We start from the raw sequence: 7,527 nt of genomic DNA, 5'->3' as shown, positions 1-7,527 counted from the left end.
CACGAGCATAGAAGTATTCAAATATTCTCAAATACATGTCAGGGAAAAAAAGCAATGGATGAATAATTCATATACAGAAGATCAAGTTTCAGAATTGTTCTTTTAATATCTACACTGACATCTAGAAGATTGATAGACCAATGTTTGCAAAATATTGAGGAAAAAGAACATAGAACCTCAAATTCTAAAACCATGAAAATCATTTATAGAATAAGCCATAAACAAACATTAATATTCTCTTTCAGAAAATATTTTCCATGTCCTCATTAAAATATATAAAGAAGAAAAACAAATCCCCAAATAGTAGATTTGTCAAATGTGTGGTAGATGAAAGGGAATTTCTGGTTCAGAATTATGTATTAAACCTAGGGAACAACTATATCGCATAGAAAGTAGAAATTTCCCCCAAATGTACTGATGATATGGGAAGGTCCAGAAAAATAACTGTCAGGAGCATAATATTAAAAATATTTTATTATTCTCATAATCTGTTCAAAAATCTTCAGATGTCTATATCAAATCCCAAACAAAATAAAACAATAAATAAACAATATAGAATGGCAAACAAAATACATGTATCTTATCCAGATACTTAGCAAGCAGTTAATACTTATATTATGATAAAATATAAATCTTAAATAATAATTTAAAAAAATAATTTCACAGAATAAAGGAATGATAGACAGAATGGATGTGTTGTATAGGAATGCAAAGGTCAGAGCAAGTATAGAGCTGAAACAGGTGACAGGGAATGCTTAAGGGGATTTGAACTTCCACAGACAGATAGTGGAGCTGGTTGTTTGTATTCTTATGATTCTCTTTAAAGTACAAATTAATTAAAAAATACATATCTGTGGCAAGAGGTAGAAAAATAATTTCAAAACAAAAGGCCAGAGAAGTGTTAAGTTTTGTACTGGTACATGAAAAAACCACATCTATATAGTGCTTCTACTTAATTATGAAATTATTGCTCAGATTTTAGTGAGAATTAAAATGACTTAATACAAATAAAATTCTTAGTAGGGTGCTTGATATGTAATAATAATTAATATGACCAATTAATTAAAAATAAGAACAACAGTAAATGCATCCCCAGAATATCTGCTATGTCACTCGTGAGATGACTTTCTCCTTAAGAACATACCCAAATGGTGGCATGTAGAGTTATGAACACTTATAGACATAACAAAAATACTATCAGAATGCTCATATTACACTTAACCATAATTTATGAATATTGTATCTATGTCCTTTTTGTCTTGAAACAATAGCAACAGAACTTGGTGAATAGTAGGTGCTAAATAGGTATATGTTGAATGCATTGATAAGTTAATGAATTAACAAATGACACATGTGTAATTGAGATTTTACTTAAGTAAATATTATCTGTCATTGTAAGTTTGGTTATTTGATATTGAAGTGCACTATTTAATAAATAAAAGTCAGAGACAACACTACTAAGACGTTTTTATTTTTCTACTTTTCCTAATCTTGAAGGGTCAAAAAATAAAACAAACAAAAAGTAAAACAACACAAGCCTCCAGAAGACTACCAACCTAATCATGCCATTGCTGAATCAAACAGATCTGACCCCAGTTTCATTCATTCTCAATGGGATCCCAGGCCTGGAGGACATGCACATCTGGATTTCCTTCCCATTCTGCTCCATGTATGTTTTAGCTTTGGTTGGGAATTGTGGACTCCTCTACCTCATCCACTATGAGAACTCTCTGCACAGGTCCATGTACTACTTCTTGGCTATGCTTTCTCTAACTGACCTTGTCATGTGCTCGAGCACAATCCCTAAAGCCCTCTGCATCTTCTGATTTCACCTCAAGGAAATTGGATTTGATGAATGCCTGGTCCAGATGTTCTTCATCCATACCTTCACAGGGATGGAGTCTGGGGTGCTCATGCTTATGGCCCTGGACCGCTATGTGGCTATCTGCTATCCTCTGCGCTACTCAGCCATCCTCATCAATGATGTCATTGGAAAGGCCGGGCTTGCTACTTTCTTGAGAGCAGTGCTGCTCATCATTCCCTTGATTTTCATCACCAAACAATTACCCTATTGCAGAGGCAACATGATACACCATACTTACTGTGATCAGCTATCTGTAGCCAAGCTATCCTGTGGAAATATCAAGGCCAATATTATCTATGGTCTGATGGTTGCCTTCTTGATTGGAGGCTTTGACATCTTGTGCATCACAGTCTCCTACACCATGATCCTCCGGGCAGTGGTCAGCCTCTCCTCAGCAGATGCTCGGCAAAAGGCCTTCAGCACCTGCACCGCCCACATCTGTGCCATTGTTTTCTCCTACAGTCCTGCCTTCTTCTGTTTCTTTTTTAACCGTTTTGGAGGCCACACAATCCCTCCATCTTGCCACATTATTGTGGCCAATATTTATCTGCTTTTGCCTCCCACCATGAACCCTATTGTCTATGGGGTGAAAACAAAGCAAATACGAGACTGTGTCATGAAGATCCTTTCAGGTTCTAAGGAGATCAAATCCCAGAGTGTATGAAAGACACATTTCTCAGGAAAAGGAAGGAGGATCCAGGGAAAGAGAATAGGAAAAATGATACAGTTTTTCTATTTATTTAGTCAGAGGCTAGTGATGCCTTCCTAAGAGTCCCACTTTGTCCATGACAAGAGGGTGTTGAATGGTACATTCCTATTAAATAGCCTCAAATTCCAAGTCACTAACAGGTCCTTTCTCAGAGTTTTTATTCTCCACAATTCTATGGAAAACTCTTCTTATATTTAATCCACATTTCCATGAACAAACATGAGGGGAATTGGAGTCATTTTTCAGTAGAAGTGTCCAGAGGATGGAGATCATGAGACCATATGCTAATTCATCTTGTTTTCAAAATTGTGATCAGAATGTCCAGTTTGAAGGGCAGTTGTGACTTCCCCCTGGAAAATGCATGCTGTCATTACCAAAATTCCTCTACTGTCACAATGCTGTTTTCCTAATGGATAAGCTACGAAACATACACGAGGACTTTAGTGTGAAATTTCACTTTTTGGAGTTTTAATTTGTAAATATGTCAGCTGACCACATTTCTCCCAACTTGATCCAAACAATACAATTCCCCACAGACTAAAGAGATACATAGTTCTTTCCATGATCACCTTCAAAATCAAACACACTGGAGGGAAGTCCTTTACTTACATTAAGAAGAATAAAAATAAATATTATCTTAAGAACATAGTATAAGGGAGGTACAAAAATACTTACCTTGCCTTCTTCATATTTGAGAAGGAAACTCATGAAATAAGCTACATTCTCTAATTTTTAAGATTTTTACAAATTAATAATTAGAGGACAGACTTAAGAAATAGTGCTTTGATGTGATTCTATATCATGTACAACCAAAAGAATGAGAAGTTATACTCCATTTATGTATGATGTGTCAAAATGCATTCTACTGTCATGGATATCTAATTAGAACAAATAAAAAATAGTGTTGGATATTAATATCACCAAAGGGATACCAATTAAATAGGAATACACAATAAAGTCAATGATTTAATCTCTCTCCATTCAACAAATAAGAATGCAAATTTATTTACCTGAATCAAATTACATGTACTCATGAATTTTCTATTTAATGATGGTATTTCTTTCTGTTATTCTTATTTAAAAATCCTACAAAATAGCTATGCCAGTACTCAAAATACAATCACCCCTTTAACTACTTAATTAAAGGAAAGCTTCTGTTAAAAAAAAGGTAACATTCACTTTCTTCATTTTCTCCACCAAAATCACTCTTCCTGAACTTGCCATTCCTCCCAGTTATCTTGAATTGCTTTTGTCAGTTTAACCTGTGCTTTTCATGTTAAATTGCACAGATAGTTCTCTGTTCTCATCTAACAGAGCCTCTCAGAAACTCTATCAGAAAAAGAAAAACTAAAAAACCACTATTATTTATTTATTTCTTCTGCCTTGAAACACTACTTCAAAAACACTGATCAATTCATTTTTTTACTTCAGAAACACTAATCATTTCATATTTTCCTTGCTGAAGACATATCACAAGCACCAGAGTTATATGATGACATTGAATACTTTTGCCTTGCTTTTGAAGCAGATGGGAATGATTTTAAATAGTCTCAGTTGAGTGTCATGCATACTGGGTTTTGTACATATACTTTCTTAAGCTAACAAGACTTGATTCAACTGAGTGTTTTTCTTATAAATCAGTATAGAACTCTATAAAATAATTTTTTCTATGCTTTATGTACATATAAGTTAATTATAAGATTCTTAGTTTAATTTTAATATAGTGAAAATATTTAAAAGTAAACTTTGCCTGGTAAGTCATGCATTATCATTGTGGTGAACATGCTGTGATCATAATCTTATTTCAAAACATCACTATTGATAACTAATATTTCAATTATATTTTTATAAAATCATGAAGAAACTATGTGCATAATTTTGTTTTTACTGTCTGTAATGAAATTGCTTTTGAAATTAGTGTTAAATACTTTGCAAATGAATTGAACACCTTTTCCTATTTTACCAAGTTCTGGTGATACTTTATATAATCCAAGAATAATCTATCTTGAAGTGTACTCATCAAAATAGAGAAACAATATGGCTCTGTTGTTTTTTTAACAGCATATTTATTTATTAGAAGAAAAACAGTGAGCTGTATTGGTTTTGATGAAATACTAACTTCTTTAGTAAATTTGCTCTATTTGTATTTGTATTTGTATTTCTTGTGTTAATTTTTTTTTGTCAATTTTGTTAGGAGCTATTGTTTGTAATTTGATTGGCACTCTATCTTGAACTCATGTAGTTTATTTGTTGCAGGGTGATTTTACTTGGGAGGGAGCTCAAATGTGACTTATGCTCTGAATTTTCCTTATTTCCCAGAGATGTATCTAAATTAATAATATTTTTACATGTAAGCTTTTCTTTCCACTAATCTTATCTATTCTTATGCTTTACCTCTGGTTTTGTTGTATAAATTCCTGCCATTGTTATTTTTAATTAACACATATTAATTGTAAAAATAAATGGTATTTATTGTGGCATTCCCATACATGCATATATGGAACTTTGTGCAGTTCTATCCTCTTCTACACTCTGAATCTTATGGAAATCATCTCCTTCTCTACTTTCAGGATCCCATTTTTTGTGGTTTCCATATGTGAGCAAAACCACAATATCTGCCTTTCTGTATCTGGCATATTTTGCTTAACATGTTATCTTCCAGTTCCATTCATTTTCCTACAGATGAAAGAATTTCATAACTCATTACATTTCAATGATACCCTGTCCTGTATTATTGTGTTCTTTATCCATTAATCTATTGACAGTCTCATAGAAGATGAAATTATGCCATTTACTCCTGCAAAAGAGATCATCATTTTGAGCAAAATAAATCAGAAAGACATATATTACATATTTTCTGCCATATGATGAAACTAAAAAAAAATGGGGGTAAGTTTATCATGAATATGAATGTGGCACTATTAGTGTAAAGGAAGGGAATCAGGGTAGAGAAACAAAAAGACAAAATGGAGGTAATAGGGAGTGAATATAACCATGTTATAACCATGTACAATACATGACAGAATGAAACAAACTATAGTATATAAGAAAAATTTGAAGTAAATTTTGATGACAGAGTTTCATGTGATATTTAGCACATGTTTTGGAAAGAGCATAAGTAACTCAGTAACAACATCAAAAGCAAAAGGAAATGAATAAAGGAATATATGAATCGTCAAATGTGAATGATTGAATTATTTTGTACTTAAATAATTTCTATCTGTATCTCACAAGGCCTTATATACAAAGAAATGTCTCAAAAATACTACTGAAATCATGATTTTTATTAAAAGTAACATGATCATTCTCACTCCTTTCAGTATTCATATGCTCATGTGCAAACATGCACATAGGTAAACGCAAATGAAATTATTTCACTTTTTAATGTATTATCACATAGGCCATAGAAAGCTCCTGAAGTCTTTATTCCACTTCCCTAAAATTAATGTTGTTTCCACACCAACTCTGATATATCCTTCAGGATATATAAGATACACTTTCCTTTAAAGGTTCAGTTTAATTCTACAGATATCAAAGGATTTAGACAGTGAGTACCAGGTATATATATATATATATATATATATATATATATATATATATATATATATATATATATATATTAGAATTCTATATTGTTTGAATAAGACCCAGAATAGCTAAATAAGATTGTTTCCATCTCCCTGTTTTGTCATTCAAATGTGAGGTGTTAAAAGACATGCAAAGGGGATACTACTTACAAAGTATTTTTTGTTGATATCAGTAGATACATTGTTGAGAGCTGCTTTGAATATATCCTAGCTGGTAATTATAACCTCAGAAATACAGTTTTGATTCCACCCACCTAGTTTAAAAACAGACAACATTGAGAAGATTGCTTTGTCTTTGAAAATGTTTACTTTTTACAATTCTTAGATTTCTCTACAGTGCTACTTTTCATAATGAGTATGAATATTTGTTTTCGCTAGACAAATTGACAGTATTGGAAATGGTGGAAATCAGGTATAAATTGAAATGGAAAAGAACCAAATTAATGACATTTTGTTCTGATCTGACTCCATTTTATGGTTACTTAACAGGTTTCTTTTCAGCCTCCTGACATCTGGATCTCTGTGGACAGTACAGTAGGACCTTCCTGCATCTCTGACAATGGCCCTTATGTATAACAAAGATGACTATGAACTGTGTCATCAAACAATTTTCTCATGTAATCAAAATATCTCTCTCAACAGAGTCTTTCTGACCTATATGTGCTAATTGTTCTTGTGATTTTTTCCTTTATGAACTGAGTACCTCCAACATTCAGTTGCTGGGAGTTCTTTGAGGTGCTAGCCTGCCATACTCATTAAAGGACTTTTCTCCCCTTTCTCTTTGGCTCAATATGTGTGGTATTTTGTAATTCTCATGCACTCTGTAACAGAATCACCCATGACAAGAAGAAAGAGCTAGAGAAGTGTTGTTAATCACGGCCAGTACCCTATTGTTTTTACCTGTCATTCCTTGTTCCTCCAGAGAAGAATCTAATTAAACTGCTCTTTTCAACATAGACTTAGACATGACTATGTTTCACTCATCTTAGCAGAAGTGACTGGAATGAGCCCATAGTCACGTGGACAGAAGAACTTGGGTTGAAAAAATTGAGTATGATCAACTTTTGAAATAAACTTACCATTTATGGGTTTTGAAGTGAGAATAAACACTGGATGCTTTCAAAATAATATTTTGTAAGCAGTGATGCTCTTGTTCAGAGCTATTACTTTAGTTGACTTTATACAGAATAATGTGTGCCCATTTTCCCTGCAGAAATGTAAAGACATATGGTATTAAAAGCATTTTAGATGCATTGTATAATGTCTGATTTAATTTGTTCTTAGTTCTATATATTACTTGGTATCAGAATTTTAACCCAGAGATTTAAAAATACAATGAACATGAGACATAGACTTTTGTTACAATA

General features: G+C 32.7%; 1 pseudogene; it reads left to right on the top strand.

Annotated features, from left to right (window-relative positions):
- The first annotated feature begins 1,562 nt into the window (after nt 1-1,562).
- On the top strand, nt 1,563-2,528 carry LOC101975755 (olfactory receptor 52N4-like; annotated as a pseudogene).
- The last annotated feature ends 4,999 nt before the right edge of the window (nt 2,529-7,527 follow it).

Source organism: Ictidomys tridecemlineatus, chromosome 4, assembly GCF_052094955.1.
Source record: "Ictidomys tridecemlineatus isolate mIctTri1 chromosome 4, mIctTri1.hap1, whole genome shotgun sequence".
Lineage (NCBI taxonomy): Eukaryota > Metazoa > Chordata > Mammalia > Rodentia > Sciuridae > Ictidomys > Ictidomys tridecemlineatus.
This window is presented reverse-complemented; position numbering and strand designations above follow the sequence as displayed.